A 23,023-nucleotide genomic window follows, 5' to 3' on the forward strand; every position below is an offset into this window, starting at 1 on the left:
GGGTTCTGGCCCCGGGTCCCGGATGGTCACTGATGGGCAAAGATGGGCTCGCCTCTGGCGAGCCTCCGGCGCGCCTAAGGCGCGTCCGCTGCGCGTCACCGCTGCGCGTCATCATGGGGGCGTTTAAGTAGCACCCAATCGTGCTATGTCTGCCGCGACAGCTAGAGCGGCAACAAAGATGGCGTCCCTTGCCGGCACTTCCCCTCCCAAGATGGCGCCTACCCCCAGACCAGCTAACGGGCCGCCGAACAGCGGTGGAGATAGCAGATTTTAAATGCAAGTGTGTCCTAGCAAGCCCGCTGAGCACCACGAATCCAAATAATGAAGTGTTCCCTATAAAATGCGAAAACTTAAAAAGCACAGACTCGCGCTTTAAGCGCCGAGCATATGACAGTTAAAACAATTAGGTTTCCAGTCCACAATTGAAATTAGGTGTCCACAAGCAAGTGGCAGTAACTAAATTTCCTAGAATAGCAAGCGCAGCAGCAGCGTGATGAAAAAATGCCTCGCCTGCACTGGCGCTTACCTGAACAGAGCGAGCGCCTGCTCTGACCGGCTTAAGTAGCACCCAATCGTGCTATGTCTGCCGCGACAGCTAGAGCGGCAACAAAGATGGCGTCCCTTGCCGGCACTTCCCCTCCCAAGATGGCGCCTACCCCCAGACCAGCTAACGGGCCGCCGAACAGCGGTGGAGATAGCAGATTTTAAATGCAAGTGTGTCCTAGCAAGCCCGCTGAGCACCACGAATCCAAATAATGAAGTGTTCCCTATAAAATGCGAAAACTTAAAAAGCACAGACTCGCGCTTTAAGCGCCGAGCATATGACAGTTAAAACAATTAGGTTTCCAGTCCACAATTGAAATTAGGTGTACACAAGCAAGTGGCAGTAACTAAATTTCCTAGAATAGCAAGCGCAGCAGCAGCGTGATGAAAAAATGCCTCGCCTGCACTGGCGCTTACCTGAACCTGAACACTATTAACCCATTACGGTAACCTATCTTAACTAAATGCGGCATGACGGTTAGACCACAATTCCCACAATCTGATGATAGCGTTTTTGCGTTGACAACGCAATTACGACACACAGGGGGCAACACTATAGACAAGAAATGGCAAGGTATTCTAGTCTAAAGCTCTTATACAAACAACATCGAGCACTCACTTACATGTGGTCAAAAGAGCACATTTATCACCACTATTTTATACCACAATGGGTTGTTGTGGCAAGATCTTTAGACCACAAGTCCCATGACTCTATGATCGCGGACAACACATATACGCAATGAGCAGTTACTCTTCCATTAACTTACAGCATCTAGCGCTTTTACTGTGGTGCTTAGAAATATACGTGGCTTTAAACATTTTTTACCACGTACTAGATGAGATAATAATTTTAAAACTGCAATTCCCATGATCCTGTGGTCACGCTGTCCGCGACGCCACGTACCGGCAATGACGTCACGCGGTGGGCGGCACTATCAATCAGTGCCGTTACCCGCTCTAAGATGCATTTTAAATACGCCGATCCCCCACACAGGCTGGTACAAGCCGGGGACCGAGACCGAACAGGTTTGATGGCGTGGCAGGACTCTTGATGAAGTAAGTGATCGTGACTGGGGGGAAAAGAAGGATCATTTAGATCCCCGTTCCCCTGAAAGAGCTGATTGAGTGTGTTACCGCCGCGCTCTTTATCCCAATAGCACTGGACTATGACACTACCATTTTTCCATTGGGGGCACATCTTAGGGTTTGACTACAGAGCTACCCCTACATGGCCACATGGTCCCCTGAGAAGCGGATACTCCATAACGTTTGGGTAAGAAAGTATGGATGTTTGTGAATGGATACTGAGTTCAGCAAATATGATCCATTTGACTATTTTTGATGTACCATATGTTTTTACTAAAGACACGGGACGAATGAAGAGTGATATTTTTGTATTGTGTTTGATTCCTTGTGAAACACGCACTATCTGACATGCAATTAATGTCATTTTGCGAGCAATTTTGCCACCGCACTATAGTCGGTCACATAGCAATGTCATGTACAGGGTTTGATGCAAGTGGTACAAGATTGGAAGAGAGTGAATACTACTATGTTGCACAAATGTTTGGGCACTGTTGTGCTCGTTCTCTCTCAATACTCAATACAGCACGAAATTGGGAAACACTTGTGTGGAATTCCACATGTATATCCATACAAGGCTGTATGTTTTTTTCCTTTTTCTCTGTTTATTTCTTACAGATGGAGACCCACATGTTATGTTATGTTAATAACCTTTTATATAGCGCACGTACACCCAGAGATTTCATGGCGCTGACTAGCAGGATCCCAGGTGGATGGAAGGGTTATGCCTAGGCCTGAGTGAAAAGCCAGGTCTTAAGCTGTTTCCTGAACATTAAGAGGTAAGTGCAAGAGCGGATCTCCAGAAGGAGGGAATTCCAAAGTCTGAAAGCCAGGGTCGCAAACCTGCGTCCTCTCTGATGGTGCAGTTTGAAAATGGGGGTAACCAAAAGATGAAGATTGGCAGACCGGAGGTTACGAGAAGGCATGTACTTGGGCAGAAGAATGTTATTGAATTGGGGACTGCGAGCATGGAGGGATTTTAAGGCGATACATGCTGTTTTAAATTCTACTCGTTGAGAGATAGGAAGCCAATGGAGTTGTTTTAACAGGGGCGTGGCTGATTGCCAACGAGGTTGCTGGTGAATCAATTTGGCTGCTTGGTTCTGCACCAGTTGAAGGCATTTACTGAGAAAAAGAGGGAGGCCCAGGTAGATGGAACTGGCATAGTCCAGGTGTGACAGTACTAAGGCTATCACCACCTGGATCAGGGCCGACTGGGTTAGCATCCGACTGATTTTCTTAATCCTGCAAAGCTGGTAAAAGCAGGAGGATACCACCGTGCCTACTTGGGTTTTCAGTAACAGATCCCTATCAATGACTACTCCCAGGCTCTTTACCGAGGTTGAGGGGGTGGGCGGGGGACCAGGTTCGGGAGGCCAATAATGTGGACCCTAGAATATTTGGCTTTTGCCGTTAAGAACTAATTCGGTCTTGCCAGGGTTCAATTTTAGGTGATTAGAGTCCATCCAATGACAAATGTGCAGCATGGTATCCTGGAACTCTCTGATGGATTCGGGAGAATTGTCTATTGTAAAAATAAGTTGAGGGTCGTCTGCATCCTTGAATGTGACGACCTTGAACATTTCCAGGGACTGGATCAGAGGGACAAGGTACAGATTGAACAAGAGGGGAGACAACGAAGTACCCTGAGGAACCCCACAGGGGTCCGAAGTTTGGAGGCAGCGACCGCTTGAGTGCGGTCGCTTAGGAAGGACCTAATCCAGCTGTAGGCTGAGTTGCAGATGCTGAGTTACAGATGCCGGCCTGTTCGACACGGTTTAATAAGATGGCATGGTCGACCGTGTCGAACGCGGCCGAGAGATCCAGTAGGACCAGAGCCTGAGGTATTCCCTTATCTGCATTGTCGCGAAGAGAATCCACGACAGTGGTGATGACAGTCTTGGTGGAATGAGCAGGGCGAAACCCAGCTTTATGGGGATCCAAGTAGTTAGATTGTTCAAGAAAGTTGGAGAGATGGGTGGTTACATGGGCTTCCAGGACCTTGGCCAAGTAGGGGAGAAGGGAGATTGGCCTATGATTGGCAAGGATTGAGGGATCCACACCCGGTTTTTTCAAGAGTGGTACAACTACTGCCTCTTTAAAGGCCTTAGGAACCATGCCCTGTGACAAAGAGGCATTAAGAAAGGTCAGGATGGGAGCGGAGAGGGCAGAGAAAATTTCCTTTAAAATATAAGGAGGGCAGCAGTCCCTTGGGGAACCGGATGTTACCCTTATTATAAGGGCTTGTAGGGAGTGTGCATTAGGAGGTGGGAAATGGTCAAAGGAATGGGCGCTGGAGATCTGTGAGGGGGGTTCGGATTAGGGTCAGTAACTGAAATACTAGCCTTAATGGTAGTGATTGTATCGAAGAAGTATTGGTTAAGAGAGTTGCACAGATTTTGTGTCACAGTCGGTTTTGGAAGAGCTCTCTCCATATTTGACAATTTATTAACAATTGCAAAGATGTCTTTGGATTTATTTTCCGAATGAGTAATTATGTTTGAGAAATACGAGGCTTTGGCTTGAATGATGGCTTTCTTATAAGCTGCACAGGCGGCCAGATAGAGGGATTTTACGTGGGGATTATAGTCTCTCCTCCATTTTCGTTCCTTTTGACGAATATCTAATTTTTGGGCCCTTAAGTCATGAGAGAACCACTTCTGGGCGTCCGAACGGCAGGTGGTTTTAAGTTTTTTCAGGGGAGCATGTACATTGCTCGCTGCTAGCAGCCAATGGGAGATGTTGGTCTCAGCCTGCTCAAGGTCCATATTGTCGACTGGAATGGAGCTAGCTAAGCTGTCCAGAAGGGCTTGTTTGTCGAGGGTGCTCCATTTTCTGATGAGGCCCCCTTCCATTACCGGGGGCATACTATCAGTCGAGAGAGAAATGGTAAATTTGATCAGGAAATGATCAGACCATATGCAGGGCCATATGGTGGGTGTGGAGATAGTGAGATTGTTACTCCACACCTGATCAAGGGTATGTCCCTTAACGTAAGTAGCGGAGGTGATGTGGTGGTAGAAATTGAGACCAGAAAGAAGTTCCATGAATTCACTGGCCTGGTGGCCACCTAACTCATTGTTACACCAGTAGTTAAAATCTCCGAGTAGGAGAATTTTTGTGTAGTCTGTGACCACAGTGGCTAGTTGTTCGCACAGGGAAAGAGGGAATGAGGGCATATATTGAGGGGGTCTGTAGATTAAAATGCAAATCAATGGGCCAACCTTAGATTCGAGTTTAATGATTAGGTTGTCTGCTGCAGGGAGATTCAGGGCGGACATAGAGGTAAAGACATACTGGCAGATGCATCAAGCAAAATACCTCCTGGTAAAATAGCGAATGGGTAAAACACGCAAAACCTGAAAATCCAATGCATCAACCCCAAATCCTAAAACACACTGAAACCTGCTCCCTACCACTACCACTACTTCATCTTAACTCTTCCGTTTCCTGTATTTACCCCTTGGTAATCTTTTTAACTAACCCAGGACACCACCAAATTAAAGGATACTTTACTAGTTTATTCTAAAGCTTTTAAACTGTATGAAATGGACCTATATCATTGCCCTGAATGAATAGAAATATCTAAGAACTCCTTCAGAAAAGCACCATTTTGAGGTTGAGTCCGCCCTTGTAGTAATATCTCACCAGGGTGGGACAAGTTAGCAAATGATGAAGCATGTCACGTTACGTGAGTGAGCCACCATCGTCCAGTTCTTGGTATTGCCTTGAATTTAGGTAAAGAACAACAAGCAGCACACAGAGAACCTGTTCGGTCTCTGTCAATGATCTGCTGACCTGTTGACTATGCAGATAGCAGATTTGTGAGGGTATCATGCCAATCTTGGTGTTTATTTGAGCTAGTAAGGTCAGGTGTGAGCCTCATAGCACCCTTCTGTGTGTCCCTTGTGTGATATTAAAAGTATAGCATTAACAACGGAGAGCAAAGGAGGGGAAAGTTAGGCGTGGGTTAGACATTAAGCATGGCGGATGTGTGAGCGCGGAGCTCCGTCCCGGCTCAACACTTATACTGCTTTGCGGATGGCGTTCTGTACTCTCAAAAGGCAGGATTGAACACCTTGCTTCCCTAGCCACAGAGGAGAGCAGAGCTGAGAGCGGGTGAGCCCTGACAGCCTGGAGGGCTGAGAAGCAGACGCCCGTGATGGAGCTGTAGTGGGGTGGGCGCTGGCCAAAATAAGGCCCCGCATATTCAGATGACTCTGAAGTCTGCCGACTCCTGATCAGGGCATTTTTTAGCTGGACGCCGGCGAGAGTGCCGCGATTGGGGCTGAGTGGCCGGCTGTGACCCTCGGGGAGACGGATGCTGAAGAAGTGGGCAGAGCGGCCTAGGGAAGTGACGCAGCAGGCCTCGATAAAACCATTCCAGGAAAAGCCGAGGGTAGTGAGAAGCATAACAGGGTTCCCGACAGGCATCTTGGCCCATTTTGACCCTGTGAGGACATGGGCAGCTGGTCCGGTGAGTGTTGCGGAATAGTCCCGGTGGTAGGCACAACAGGGGCGATGACCCCAAGAAGTGCTGGGATTTCCGCCGCAATCCACCAGCATACAGCCCGGCAGGGGGAGGACCCCGATCGTAGAAGAGTCCCTTTAACATCTTTTGGAACCTGCGCTGGGTGAGAGCCTGGCTTGGACTGGACCTGGTCGGTGAGAGGCAAGCCGTGATTACCGCCAACCAAACTGTTGTGTGTCGATTTAGATTCCGTATATAGATTTCCCGATTTATGCCCTTATATAGGTACAATTCACATTGCCCTTATTTAGGCATAGAAATCCAGCCCTTATTTAGGCATTCACCATGTAAACCAAATACAGGCATGGTCACCTACAGCCGTTCATCTACGTCACAACGAGTTCTTGGAAAACCAGACGCTTAAACCTTTGGAATTTCCTCTTGTTTGGATATTGATTTCTCCAAGAACTCATTCCTTAGGGGTTCATTCATGGCGTTCTTCTGCCCGACTTTTACATCACTACTGGCATTCCTAAACACCTTCAAGGTATAAATATACCTTCACTTGTCATGGCAAATCACGGTCCACTGTTCGGCTGCCTACTTGCACGGCGCGGCTCGCCACGGTGTCACCCCGTCGCACTCGGGGGTGACAAATGCAAAAAGAACAATTGATGAACAGAATGCAGAACATTGTCATACATTCACCCCAATACAGAGATCTGGGCCTAAATCCATCATTTATTTGCTCACCATGCCATTCCAGTTTGAGCTCAGCCATATGCAAATCAGTCTTGACCCTGCAACATTGTTCTGCATTCTGTCCATCAATTATTCTTTTTGTATTTTACACCCCGAGAGGGACAGGTATGCCCAGAGGTGGGTCCCGTGCTCTCCATACCACTGGAGTCAAGCTATCCTGGCTGATGAGGGTTGAAAGCCAGAAACCGGTCCTAGGATGCTTGTTTCCATCGAGGGAGGACCTGGCCTGGCAGCTCAGGCTGGGCTGTTCCCATTGGGTGCAGGGTCAAGACTGATTTGCATATGGCTGGGTCCAAACTGGAATGGCATGGTGAGCAAAAAAACGATGGATTAAGGCACAGATCTCTGTTTTGGAGTGAATGTATAACATTGTTCTGCATTCTGTCCATCAATTGTCATTTTTACTCTCTCCACTAGAGTGGCAATCCTTGAATGGGGGCGAACGATGCGGAAGGCCATATCCATAGGGAAAAATGTAAGGCTCATAGGAATTCCGGAACAAGTGGAGGGACCTGATATGGTGAAATATCTAGAATAGTGGCTGCGCTCAGTTGTGGCCCCGGAGCTTTTGTCTCCGTTCTTCACTCTGGATAGGGCACACAGAGAGCTGGGTCGGCCTCCTGCCCCAGGGGGTCCTCCTAGACCAGTGATTGCCAGACTACTTCACTTTAGGGACCGGGAAATGCTCCATCGGCACTCTCGCACACACGGCCCATACGTAATCGAGAAGAACAAGGTGTCCATATTTCCGGACTACACGGCCAGGGTGCAGACCCAGCGGGCATCCTTTCTCAAAGCTAAAAAAGACCTTAGGGAAGAGGGAATACAGTACTCCTTGATATTCCTGGTCAAGCTGAAAATCATCCTTGATGCAAACTCACACTTCTGCAACTCCCCGGAGGAAGCCTGGACTGGGATGGAGGCAAATAGGAAGGGTGCACCCCTACCTAAGAGAGCGCCACGCACAATGACAGGACTGCAGCCTCGCAGGCGGAGGCCGAAATACGCCCATAAAAAACTCAGGCGCAGAAGCCTATGGCCTTGCAAACTCACCAAGAGTGACAAGCTGCGCTGCAAGCTGTGGCAAAAATGACCTCACCTTCGCACCTAGATAAAAGGACAGGGACATCTGTTGATGCATCAGCTGAATCCCGAGACTCTCTCGAAGCTGAACCCCCTGTACCGTGGCTCACTTCCCGATCGGCAGACGATATTGTGTAGCGGAGGCTGTTTCCTGAGATACCCCCCAAACTGGTATCTATCCTACATCTTCGGAGCTGCTGGTGGCGAGATCAAAACTGTTGTTGAATCCGATAGTGGAGGCACCATATGTAATGAACATGTACTACAGATGGGGTACTGTCGCCAATGGGTACAAGCAAGCGTCAGAGCCGGGAGGAGGCGCTCCTATTCTAACTGACTCCCATACCTACCCCCACCAGAAGACTTTGCCTAGTGGCCAGACAATGAAGTTCTGATTTCATGTACTGTTTGGTACGTAAGTTTGGGTGGTCAGCAATTGCGCTGCTGCCCTTGGGTTGGGATGTTGGGTTTTTCAAGTTTATGTGAGCATGCAGGTAACAAGGCAGCCCATGATACTAAACTCATATGGCAGGTACATGCACAGGGCCTAGAGGGTTAAAGTTCCTCACATGGAATGTTAGGGGCATGGGCTCAACGGCGAAATGCTACAATATTCTCAGCTACATTAGGCGTAGAGGGACACAAGTGATCATGCTTCAGGAGACACACCTGACAAGCAAGGAAGGGCAGCGCCTATGACATAGATGGAGAGGCTAACTATATGCCATATCATACTCTGCCTTTTCCTGAGGGGCCCCCATGTGGGTACACCCAGAAACCCCCTTTGATGTGTTACAAACCTTAATTGACTCTGAGGGCAAGTATGCGTTGATTAAGGGAAGGCTATTTGGCAGGGACATAACAGTGGGCAGTATCTACACCCCTAACCAAGAGCAACAGCAGTTTTTTTGTAAACTCTCCAGCCCATTTGCGGAGATGGCCACATAGGATGTAGTGCTGGGGGGAACTATAATTGTGTGGTGGGCACTACCATAGACAGATCCATGCCACCGCTGAATGGCGCATTGGCCAATCTTAATGCAAAAGCTTTTAGAACTTGGATAAAAAACTGGGACTTAGTGGACATATGGAGGCAACACCATGACCAGGTCAGGGATTACTCGTTTTAGTCCCTCCTGTACCAATTGCACACCAGACTGTTTCTCTGTTCATCCTACACCAGCACACACATGCTTCATTCCGAATACTTGGGACGTACACTCTCCCATCATAGCCCCTTGCCTCTGACACTCTCCCTAACATCCGAAATAGCAGCTATCCTGACCTGGCGATAAGATCCTACTATGCTGGAACATACGTGCTTCCGACAACCCCTGCAGGCCTCTGTAACTGACTATTTCTCCAACAACTAGGGAACGGCCAGCTCTTCGCTGGTGGTGTGGGACTCTTTCAAGGTGGTCATTAGAGGACACTGTAAGGGGATTACAGTGGGGGCCAGATGGGATATTGTAAATGGCCTCCGGCAATGGGACATTAAGATTCATTCGCTTGAGATTGGACTTGGACCTTTGGTAGATACGCACACACAACTATCCTGAGCCAAGAGCACCTATAATAGGACACTAGACAGACTGCGGACGTTGGACCATAAGGAATACCGAAATAAACAGCACACTGAGGGTGGGAAATCAGGTAGGCTGCTAGCCTGGCTCATTAAAACTAGAGACTAGGGAAACCCGCATAACTAAACTTCAGACGGGGGACGGCACCATGACTTACTCGCTTAAAATAGTAAATGCATGCTTCCTGCCTTACTATGAGTCCCTATATGAGCGCCCACTGATCCTACCGGGGAATCAAATCCAGGAATACCTAGACAGAACCCTGCTGTGGTCCATTGATGCTGTGGCCCGAAAAGACCTGGGAGGTGCTATACCTATACATGAAATTAGAGCAGCGATTAAGGACCTAGCAATAGGAAAGACCCCAGGCCCAGACAGCCTTCCAGTCGAATTTTATGTGACCTACATTGAACAGCTTACACCCCACCTCGTTAAGTTACATGCTGACTCGCTGGAACAAGGTCAATTGACAGCAACAACTAGGAAGGCCCTGGTAGTGCTCATCTCCAAGTCTAAAACGGACACCCCAAAGGTCACAGAATTTCATCCACTGTCTATGTTAAACCTGGATTTTAAAATATTTAGTAAAGTATTAGCTAACAGATTACTCCCACTCATGCATGTGCTGGTCCACACAGACCAGAATGGGTTCATCCCCACTAGATCCACATCGGGCAGCCTCAGAAGGCTGTACTTCACACTATTTCACCGAGACCTCTCGACCTACCCCAAAGCACTGGTTATGGCAGTAGATCTCCCAAAAACTTTCGATTCTCTGCGCTGGGACTTCCTGATGAAGGTAATGCATGCCATGAAACTGGGAGAGAGTTGGATCAAGTGGGTTGAGCTACTATACACTCTCCCGTTGGCTAGATTTAAGACGGGCGGTACAATCTCAAATTCCTATGCGATTTTTAGACGAACTAGGCAGGGATGCCCCTTATCACCCCTCTTGTTTGCGCTGGCTATGGAACCACTAGCTGTGCAGTTCAGGATTGAATGTGGCCGTCTTGGCCCTTACACTAGATGGGAAGGAATACATGATATCCCTCAAAGCGGATGACATCCTTCTATATCTGCAGAATGGCGAGGGGGGGTAACGGATGCAATGGATATCTTAAATGCATACGCCAACCTGACCGGCCTGAGAGTAAACTGCAAGAAGACACATATTTTACCATTGGAATCCATGGTCCCCTGGCCCCTGCCACTCCTGTCGGGCTTGATGTGGCCCCCACAATCTTTTAGATATCTGTGTATCCAGATATTCCACTACAAAAATTATCTTCGAGAAGGTAATCTGAACCTAGCTCTCCACTCACTCAAATCCATCGTGACCTTCTGGTGCTCCTTTAAACTCCCCACCATGTCGAGAATAGCTCTCTCTGAAATGGTCATGCTACCCCATTTACTTTAATTTTTTGTGAATTTACCTGTGGTCTTCCCGAAGTCTTGGTTTAAAGAACCAGACATGTTATTAAGAGATTTGATATGGGTCGGGGGCCGCAACAGGATGTCATTAACTATCGCTCGGAGATCACCAGAAAGTGGAGTTTTGCGTGCCCCAGATTTGAGGCATACTATCTGGTTGCCCAGCTACAGTGGCTGGCTCAGTGGTTTGAGGTGATTGGCCTGCAGACACTTGACTACCCGCCCACACTGACATAACACGGAATTGTTGGCTTGGTTTATACTCCCAAAGACGCATGCCCAATCCCGGGGTGCCCTGGCCATGGGCTCGGAAATGCTGGCGTAGAAGCATTATGCGAACGCCAGACACCGCATTGTACTCGCCTGACCTCCCATTGGTGGGGCTACAGAGGGAAAAAGTAGAAAACCTCCTTCTTTACTGTGAACCAATTACAGAAGTGGCAAGACGCAGGGCTCTCGAGGACAAGAGACCTGTATCTATAGGGGACACTGATCCCGCTGGGGGACTTGAGTTTCAAATTTGACCTGCCCTGCAGGCAATTCCTGACTAACCACAGGATGCAGAAAACCTTGCCTTCCTGATGGGGAGCGGGAAGACATGAACCACATACTCACGGACTCTTACATGTTTTGATCACATTGGGGTCGGGGAGACATCTCATTAAATGGCTTTACCGGGCCCTGAGAGAAATGGTTGAGGATCCACTTCCCACACATCAACAGAAATGGGAGCTTACCATAGAACACACCATTACCCCGGCGGAATGTGCTGAGACTGCCCAAGACAAACTTCAGGAATGCTAGTTTCAAATATATCCAGTTCAACATACTTCACATGACCTATTTCACCCCGCACAGACTTAATATAATATGGGGCAGCACTGACATCCATTGCCCGCGTTATGCACAGCCAGATGCTGACTTTAAGCAGATGGTCTGGAGCTGCCTATCCCTTTCTGCATACTGGCATCACATCCTTGGATCCAAATGCACAGTCTTGGACCTCGTTGCCCCCTACACAATGGACGCATTGTGTGCTAGACTTATTCCTCAGACTCAAACCTAAAAAAATAGGTAACCGATTTATAGATTTAGCCCTGGTGTTGGCTAGGAGGAGAATATCCCTCAGATGGAAATCCCATATTGACCCCGGTATTCGGCAGTGGGTGGAAGATGTTACGGCCTGGGCTTGGGCAGAAGAAAGAGCATTGATAGAGGAGGATAAGACGCCACCCTATTGCAGACCTGTGGTCGGAAGTTGTACAGAGATGGGAGACAAGGGATGTAACTGAAAATGATGGCTACCCTGCAGAATTCCGAACCCCCTTCACAATAAATAAATAAACAAATACAAATGATTCATAGCCAAGCCCCGCCCATGGACTGAAATCTCTGACCCCGCTAAGTGACCACTAGTGGACCTCTGCAACCTACTGACAGATATAGAATATATATAGTGGTTACAATACCACGACTAAATACTCCAACTGACCAGATGATGGTAATTTAGAAAGCAAAGAGGGAGGATGTGAAGAATGAAGTGTGAGGGAGTTTGTGTTACTTCACCAGTAGATGAGCAAGGAAGCAATTCCATTTTGTTTAGTTACCCTCACACACCCAATGGTGTTATGCTTCATCATTGGATCACCCCGATGCCTAGAAGTCGATGTGGGCTCGACCACAGTGTTGGGTGCTCTTTGTAGTTATAGGAGGTCAAGGGGACTATATAGATAAAAAACCTCCGATAGATCCCCAGTTTCCCTTTATTGTTGGGTCTGTCAGGGTTATTAAAATTACATAAAAATGGGGTCAGTGTAGGAGTGTTATTGTTCTAAGACCCTAGTGCCAACATCTTTCAGTCCATATGCAGCCGTGAAGGTCCAGGACTTTCTTTAGGGCTATGGTTGGTCTCCCTATGTAGCAGTCAAGGGCATTCCCTATCCTGTCAGTGATGAAAATGGCAGAGTAGCTGCTCCTTATGTGTTGTGATAAATAATTTATCTATCACATGTGGGTCTCCATCTGTAAGAAATAAACAGAGAAAAAGGAAAAAAACATACAGCCTTGTATGAATTTACGTGTGGAATTCCACACAAGTGTTTCCCAATTTCGTGCTGTATTGAGAGAGAATGAGCCCACCAGTGCCCAAACATTTGTGCAACATAGTAGTATTCACTCTCTTCCAATCTTGTGCCACTCGCATCAAACCCTGTACATGACATTGCTATGTGACAGACTATAGTGCGGTGGCGAAATTGCTCGCAAAATGACATTTTGTTACACAGAGCCATTATGATGGAATATCTCCGGGGCAACGCGGCACCAACAGGATTATTGGTGACCAATGCACGTAGAATATTTTTGGATGATCCACTTTTTAAAAAAGAGTGGTCGCTGATCGCGCGGGGGTGCTCACATGATTGGCTAATTTTAATCATAAACACATTCAAGAGGCTTGCAGATGCTCTACTGATCAAAATCAAAACCAGCGAGGACTCACTGATAACAGAGATCAACTGACTTTATACAAAAAAAAGCTGGAAGAGGTGAACAAGGAAATATCAGAACATAAGGATTACCTAATGCAGAATAAAATCAGTAAAATGCAAAAAGATCTGAAGAAATTCAGTCATGAAAAGGTGTACCCTTATATCAAAGATGACTATAAAGGCCAAGAGAACTCGGACTCCGGATCATCCCATAGTGGACAATCGATGTCATCCGACTCAGAAGATGATGATTGGTCAAGTGACAGGTCAAACAAAAGGTGGCATGGAAGAGCAAGAAGACCACACAGGGGTGGCTACAACCAACGGTACGGACACCATCAGATGTACCTATGGCCAGGACCATATGGCCCGATACCGTTCCAAGGTCCTCCCCAGTTTCCTGTCGGTCCATACTATCAACCCGACTACAACTAGCATTTTTTAGGACAGGGCGGAAGATTAGGGAAACGAGGAAGATGTGGGAATAAGAGAATTCAATGGGAAGAAGACAGGACACAGATGAGCACACGGAGCAACACGAGAGGCCCACAAAAGCAAGAACGAGAAACATGAGGGACTAGTGGTGAACATGCCTGACACTATTCTGACCACTGAGGGAAACGCTGTGTTGGAGAAAGGAATGGGCTTTGTCCCTACTACATACCTATACAAATTCCGTCCCAACTCAACGTCTAAGGACAACCATCGGTACACTCACGGCGTACGCCGTGGAAAGAGAATGGATCACGAAATGGGAACATGATTTCCTGAACCAAGAAGATCCTATAACCCCACTGTTATATACGATCCCTAAGATTCATAAAGGCAAAATACCCCCACCAGGCCAATCGTTTTGGGCATTTGTTCATTGTTGGAACCATTGTCCAAGTATACAGATGGGTTCTTACGCCCCTTTGTGACACGCATCAGGTTGTATGTGCAGGATACGAAACATTTCTTTAACCTCATAACAAATGTTGAATACAGCCCGAAGAGAACATTCTGGTTTGCCTTGACGTAGAGGCATTATACACTAACATTCCGCAAGAAGAGAGCATCAGAGTAGTGGAAGAAATTTTGAAACAGGAGGAGTGGGTGTGGGCATCCCCTATATAGTGGATTATTACACTCACCTGTTTGGCACTGACAGAAGTTTTCTTTAAGTTTGAAAATCAGTTGTACCTTCAAGTACATGGTAATTCTATGGGCAGCACATTTGCCCCAAGCTTAGCTTGCCTTTATGTCAGCTATTTTGAAGACCAGCATATCTGGACCCATAATCCCTATACAATGAAGAGCTGCAAGTGGTATAGGTACATAGATGATTTTCTCATGATATGGAAAGGGGATATGGACAGCCCTAATGAATTCAAGAACTAGGTTGATAATTTGGACCCCCACCTTCAGTTCACTATGACTACACACAAAGACCAAATCTCATTCCTAGATGTAACCTTCACAGCAGCAGAGGGCACACTAGCGAGCTCTCTGTTTACAAAACCAACTGATAAGAACAGTCGGTTGAGGTTCGACAGTGCCCATCCACGCTCACTTGCGGAAAATCTTCCAGTTGGTCAGTTTTTAAGGGTGCGCAGAAACTGTTCAGACCTACAAACATATCAAAAGGAGGCAGCACTCCTTACAACTAAATTACAACAGAAGAAATACCCTAAGAAGATCATAGAGAAGGCAAACAAAAGGGCACGCAACACACCTAGGTAAGCACTCTTGGAGACACATGAAAAAACACATGCAGACCAACTTATATGTCTCACCACATACAATTCGTCGTCTAATGACGTGAAGAAGATAATCAACAGGAAATGGCTGATCTTGACGTCTAACAAGCTCAATTACGAAAAACCCATGTTCTCATTCAAGAGAAACACCAGTCTAAAGGACTCTTTGGTGCACACTAGCACACTTACACAGTCATCATACAGCCAATTAACACTGTGGAACACACCTACAGTTAAGGGGCATTACCCTGTGGGAATTGCGTTGCTTGCGCATTCACAGAGCACACAAAATATCTCGATCTAGGACTAAGTTCGCCCTGGGAACAGAGGTCCCATACAAACTGCAACTCTGAAGCAGTTGTATATCTAATCAAGTGCCCGTGTGGACTAGCATATGTTGGAATGACTAGCCGCAAAATAAAGATTCCCATTAGTGAACATAGAAGTACAATACGTCGCGGTACATCCGCGACCAGACTCACAGCACATTACAAAGAAAAGGGACACAAGGACACAGAAATCAAATGGACCATCATAGAAAGGGTCAAAGGTAGTGGTAATTTACTGCGTAGACTGCTGGAACGAGAACAACAGTGGGTATACCGTCTTAAGACCAACGAACTGGGTCTGAATGATGGTATCCCTTGGAGCCAGCTCAATAGATGATTGAGCAGCTCATACCTATACGAACATCATCCATTTGAATCTGCATGACCCTGTGATTATTCAGTAAATAAGTTTATGACAGCCCTTTTACTATCATGCAAACTTGAGTGACCTGCTAGAAACGGACTTCCCCGTTATTACACTGATGGAGATCATATACAACCAAGCTTATATAGGGATAACATTACCACTCACGTACTGTTGGAACCCACATTAGGTCATGATACAGAGCATGTTCAGTCACACACACACATTAAAGCGCGTACTTACGCAGAGAATATTAGGAATGTATTGTGACAACATTGCCGCATGGTCGTTACAGTCATGAGTTCCATCTATTTACAACCTCGGGAATAAGGTAAAAGTGTGAACAAAAGCACTATTAACCCATTACGGTAACCTATCTTAACTAAATGCGGCATGACTGTTAGACCACAATTCCCACAATCTGATGATATGTTTTTGCGTTGACAACGCAATTACGACACACAGGGGGCCACACTATAGACAAGAAATGGCAAGGTATTCTAGTCTAAAGCTCTTATACAAACAACATTGAGCACTCACTTACATGTGGTCAAAAGAGCACATTTATCACCACTATTTTATACCACAATGGGTTGTTGTGGCAAGATCTTTAGACCACAAGTCCCATGACTCTATGATCGCGGACAACACATATACGCAATGAGCAGTTCCTCTTTCATTAACTTACAGCATCTAGCGCTTTTACTGTGGTGCTTAGAAATATACGTGGCTTTAAACATTTTTTACCACGTACTAGATGAGATAATAATTTTAAAACTGCAATTTCCATGATCCTGTGGTCACGCTGTCCGCGACGCCACGTACCGGCAATGACGTCACGCGGTGGGCGGCACTATCAATCAGTGCCGTTACCCGCTCTAAGATGCATTTTAAATACGCCGATCCCCCACACAGGCTGGTACAAGCCGGGGACCGAGACCGAACAGGTTTGATGGCGTGGCAGGACTCTTGATGAAGTAAGTGATCGTGACTGGGGGGAAAAGAAGGATCATTTAGATCCCCGTTCCCCTGAAAGAGCTGATTGAGTGTGTTACCGCCGCGCTCTTTATCCCAATAGCACTGGACTCTGACACTACCATTTTTCCATTGGGGGCACATCTTAGGGTTTGACTACAGAGCTACCCCTACATGGCCACACGGTCCCCTGAGAAGCGGATACTCCATAACGTTTGGGTAAGACAGTATGGATGTTTGTGAATGGATACTGAGTTCAGCAAATATGATCCATTTGACTATTTTTGATGTAACATATGTTTTTACTAAAGACACGGGACGAATGAAGAGTGATATTTTTGTATTGTGTTTGATTCCTTGTGAAACATGCACTATCTGACATGCAATTAATGTCATTTTGCGAGCAATTTTGCCACCGCACTATAGTCGGTCACATAGCAATGTCATGTACAGGGTTTGATGCAAGTGGTACAAGATTGGAAGAGAGTGAATACTACTATGTTGCACAAATGTTTGGGCACTGGTGGGCTCATTCTCTCTCAATACAGCACGAAATTGGGAAACACTTGTGTGGAATTCCACACGTAAATTCATACAAGGCTGTATGTTTTTTTCCTTTTTCTCTGTTTATTTCTTACAGATGGAGACCCACATGTGATAGATAAATTATTTATCACAACACATAAGGAGCAGCTACTCTGCCAAGAAACATGGTTAATAGAAATCAACATCTTTATGGAGGGCTATCAAAGTTTCTTTGTTCCCGCATCTCCCTCCACCAGCGGCAGAGCAAAGGGGGATTGGCAACATTCATTAGTCTGTCCCTTAAAATGCAGATCAACCAACTACAGTTGGATAACAGGAACATGCAGGTTCTGTCTCTCAGAAGGGGCAAGAAAGCTATAACTCTAATAAACTTCTACAATTCTGTCGCAAATTCAAACGACTGTAACCTTGTTAGACTTGAAAGTTACCTAAATGAATTTGGTTCAAAACTAACACAGGATAAAATCCTTCTTGGTGACTTTAATACACACATTTGTGGTAATCCTCTCTCAACTATCTTGGGATCCTTGGGCTGCGGTCTCAGAGCAGGTCCCCACTTCACACACTGTCAGCGAGGAACTAAACTAAACACTCTAACGGATACCATGAACTTGACCATGGCACTTTCTATGAAAGACGACTCTTTTTCCCTCAAAGTTCCAACCTACAAAGGATCTGAGTCAGGGTCTTTTATAGATCATATTCTTCTTTCTGCCGGTGTGGCCAAACAGGTTTTAAACTTTGACATCATTGAGAGCATCCATAGCGATCACAATCCTTTGTACCTTGAATTGCAATGCGGCCCCTCAGTGCTCCATAAAAACATTAAGGACCCAGGGGCTCTTAAGTTGATCAACAATAACCGCCGTTTAAAGTGGAACCTGGTAAACAGCGACAACTTGTATGAGGATGTTGCTTTATATTGTGAACATGAACTTAAGCTCTGTGTCTCAGATTCCGCTTCTCCAGACTCTATTTTATCCGCCTTTGCGGTTGTGTCCAAAAGAATAGAGCAACTACTGACGGTAACAACCAAAGGATCTTTTGCTCAACACCCTCGCTGGTTTGATCATGCTTGCTCCTCTGCAAACCGCAAATTAAAAGCTGCTCTTAAAAACAAACCGAGAGACTCTGCACTTATTAAGGCCCTTCGTATAGACTACAAAAAGGCCCTTGCCTCACGCAAGAAGTCAATTAAAACTAAAACATGGGAATCTTTGCTCGATCCATCTACTTTGGGCAACAGTTCAAAATTTTGGAGCATAATAAATAAACCACTTTTTGACAATCCAAATGATGAGAGGCTCGGTACAGTTATACCGGAGGATGACTGGATCACTCACTTTGGAGCTATCTTCAAGAGCGACGCCCCACAGCCTCCAGAACCATTTCATCTACCTGTAAGCAACCCGCTACAATTCTCGACCAAAGAAATTGAATTAGGGATAATTGGTCTCTCCAGTAACAAAGCCCCGGGCCCCGATGGTCTTCCACCTGACCTATTCAAATCTAATATCACTTTATGGGCTCCCATTCTTACATCTGTCATCAACGCTGGGGTCGAAGTAGGGGCTCCTAAATCCTGGGGAGCTTCTACTATCGTCCCCGTTTACAAAAAGGGGGACAGAACAAAAGCGGCCTGTTACAGACCAATCTCCCTGATAAACTCTGTTGCGAAGGTAGTGGGTGGGATTCTACTAAAGAGGCTGAATGCATGGGCCAATCAACACAACATAATGACCCCTGCACAATACGGATTCAGACCAGGACACGCAACAACCACACAGTGTCTGAATCTGTACCTAATTAGTGGTAAATACACCCAAGCAAGAGAGGGAACTTTGTATATGGCCTTTATGGACCTTTCCTCTGCTTTTGACTGTGTCGATAGGAGCAAACTATGGGAAGTCTTGCAAAAAATGGGCGTAGAAAATAATTTGATCAATTTTCTGGCTGACCTACACAACGACACCCGTGCTAATGTGCGTTTTACAAGAGACATGAAAGTAACGAGAGATTTTAAAATCAACCGAGGAGTCAGGCAGGGCTGTATATTAGCACCTTTTCTTTTTAACTTATATATTAATGGACTTGAAGATCACTTGATAAAAACAGACACGGATTACCCTCGAATTGGCAAAACAGGCGTACCGGTCCTGCTGTATGCGGACGACGCTGTTCTTTTATCCAGAACCGCACTCGGACTCCAAAAACTACTGGACTCTTTTTTTCAATTCATGTCCTCACGTGGCCTAAACATTAACAATTCCAAATCCTTTGCCATGACGGTTGGTTTAACACCCAAAAAACAATACCCCTTTTCAGTTAACGGGGAAAACATTCCACTTACAAAAACATTCTCGTATCTGGGTGTACTTTTCGACCATAAACTTAAATGGGGCCCCGCCATAACTAAAAAGAAAGGCGAAATACTGAGGACCAACTCTGGTATAATGGATTTTGCTCGCAAATTGGGTAACATCCCAGTATCTGCCGTGTTGAAGCTATATCAGGCAAAAAGTGTTGCGGTGGCATGTTACGGAAGTGAACTGTGGGTGTTTTTACCAGTAGATACCCTAGTAGCTCTCGAAAATAATTTTCTGAAACAGGTCATGAGCTTACCAAAGAGCACTGCAAACTTCTCTATACATGAGGAATTGGGCACCCCGTACCTAGCTGACAAAATTGCAGCAAACCCTCTGCTCTGCTGGTTAAGCTGTTGGCGCAATACAGCGATTCCACTAACCCATAACATCCTAGCTGAAGCCCTTACCTGGGAAGGACAATTAAAGTTACCGTGGATGAAATACATTCGTAATTGCTGTAGAGACCTGGGCAGATTAGATCTTTACTTAGCACCCCAGAACGCCACCAAGCAAGATGTCAACTTTGTAAAAAACACCTTTTACTTGAAGCGACAACTCTACAGGGAAGAAATTGAGCTTAAAAAGCCCAGCGTAAGGAGTCATGCACTAACAAAGACCTGTGTGTTCCTTGAACCTTATCTATCGTGGAATATATCCAGATACGAACGCTTCCTGCTGAGCAGATTTCGATTTGATCTCTATCATCTGCTTTTAGCTGTACCAAGTGGAGCCCATAGAGCTCAAGTGTTGCCAGCTTGCGGCTGCGACAACAAGTCTCCGCAAGACTTGGCTCACTTTTTATTCCTATGTCCTTATTACTCAAGTCCACGCAATATGTTTTTAAAACCGTTGCTTAAAAAGATGAATTTTACACAAATCAAGCCTGCACTTCTATATCTTCAAATGTTGCATGAAGACAGTACTTTTTTTATCTGCAAGTTTTTAAAAACAGCCTTAAAGTATAGATCAAGTATGGAAGGATGATTCCAAACTGAATTATAATACAGATACAATGTCGTCTTGATTAAGTATATGCACATAGGACCACTGGATCATGTCTTTTTAATAATCGCTTACTACCTTTTTCTTTTAAAACTATTGGAAGATAAATTTTTCCTTTTATGAATGAAATGTATTTTATTGTATTGTGTGCTTTTATGACTGCTTTTCTGTCAGTCGAATAAAGAAACTTTGAAGTGAAGTGAAGTACTATGTTGCACAAATGTTTGGGCACTGTTGTGCTCGTTCTCTCTCAATACTCAATACAGCACGAAATTGGGAAACACTTGTGTGGAATTCCACATGTATATCCATACAAGGCTGTATGTTTTTTTCCTTTTTCTCTGTTTATTTCTTACAGATGGAGACCCACATGTTATGTTATGTTAATAACCTTTTATATAGCGCACGTACACCCAGAGGTTTCATGGCGCTGACTAGCAGGATCCCAGGTGGATGGAAGGGTTATGCCTAGGCCTGAGTGAAAAGCCTGGTCTTAAGCTGTTTCCTGAACATTAAGAGGTCAGTGCAAGAGCGGATCTCCAGAAGTAGGGAATTCCAAAGTCTGAAAGCCAGGGTTGCAAACCTGCGTCCTCTCTGATGGTGCAGTTTGAAAATGGGGGTAACCAAAAGATGAAGATTGGCAGACCGGAGGTTACGAGAAGGCATGTACTTGGGCAGAAGAATGTTATTGAATTGGGGACCGCGAGCATGGAGGGATTTTAAGACGATACATGCTGTTTTAAATTCTACTCGTTGAGAGATAGGAAGCCAATGGAGTTGTTTTAACAGGGGCCTGGCTGATTGCCAACGAGGTTGCTGGTGAATCAATTTGGCTGCTTGGTTCTGCACCAGTTGAAGGCATTTACTGAGAAAAAGAGGGAGGCCCAGGTAGATGGAACTGGCATAGTCCAGGTGTGACAGTACTAAGGCTATCACCACCTGGATCAGGGCCGACTGGGTTAGCATCCAACTGATTTTCTTAATCCTGCAAAGCTGGTAAAAGCAGGAGGATACCACCGTGCCTACTTGGGTTTTCAGTGACAGATCCTTATCAATGACTACTCCCAGGCTCTTTACCGAGGTTGAGGGGGTGGGCGGGGGACCGGGTTCGGGAGGCCAATAATGTGGACCCTAGAATATTTGGCTTTTGCCGTTAAGAACTAATTCGGTCTTGCCAGGGTTCAATTTTAGGTGATTAGAGTCCATCCAATGACAAATGTGCAGCATGGTATCCTGGAACTCTCTGATGGATTCGGGAGAATTGTCTATTGTAAAAATAAGTTGAGGGTCGTCTGCATCCTTGAATGTGACGACCTTGAACATTCCAGGGACTGGATCAGAGGGACAAGGTACAGATTGAACAAGAGGGGCGACAACGAAGTACCCTGAGGAACCCCACAGGGGTCCGAAGTTTGGAGGCAGCGACCGCTTGAGTGCGGTCGCTTAGGAAGGACCTAATCCAGCTGTAGGCTGAGTTGCAGATGCTGAGTTACAGATGCCGGCCTGTTCGACACGGTTTAATAAGATGGCATGGTCGACCGTGTCGAATGCGGCCGAGAGATCCAGTAGGACCAGAGCCTGAGGTATTCCCTTATCTGCATTGTCGCGAAGAGAATCCACAACAGCGGTGATAACAGTCTCGGTGGAATGAGCAGGGCGAAACCCAGCTTGATGGGGATCCAAGTAGTTAGATTGTTCAATAAAGTTGGAGAGATGGGTGGTTACATGGGCTTCCAGGACCATGGCCAAGTAGGGGAGAAGGGAGATTGGCCTATGATTGGAAAGGATTGAGGGATCCACACCCGTTTTTTTTCAAGAGTGGTACAACTACTGCCTCTTTAAAGGCTTTAGGAACCATGCCCTGTGACAAAGAGGCGTTAAGAAAGGTCAGGATGGGAGCGGAGAGGGCAGAGAAAATTTCCTTTAAAATATAAGGAGGGCAGCAGTCCCTTGGGGAACCGGATGTTACCCTTATTATAAGGGCTTGTAGGGAGTGTGCATTAGGAGGTGGGAAATGGTCAAAGGAATGGGCGCTGGAGATCTGTGAGGGGGGTTCGGATTAGGGTCAGTAACTGAAATACTAGCCTTAACGGTAGTGATTTTATCAAAGAAGTATTGGTTAAGAGAGTTGCACAGATTTTGGGTCACAGTCGGTTTTGGAAGAGCTCTCTCCATATTTGACAATTTATTAACAATTGCAAAGATGTCTTTGGATTTATTTTCCGAATGAGTAATTATGTTTGAGAAATACGAGGCT

The sequence above is a fragment of the Lissotriton helveticus genome, chromosome 3_1 (genome assembly GCF_964261635.1).
Source record: "Lissotriton helveticus chromosome 3_1, aLisHel1.1, whole genome shotgun sequence".
Lineage (NCBI taxonomy): Eukaryota > Metazoa > Chordata > Amphibia > Caudata > Salamandridae > Lissotriton > Lissotriton helveticus.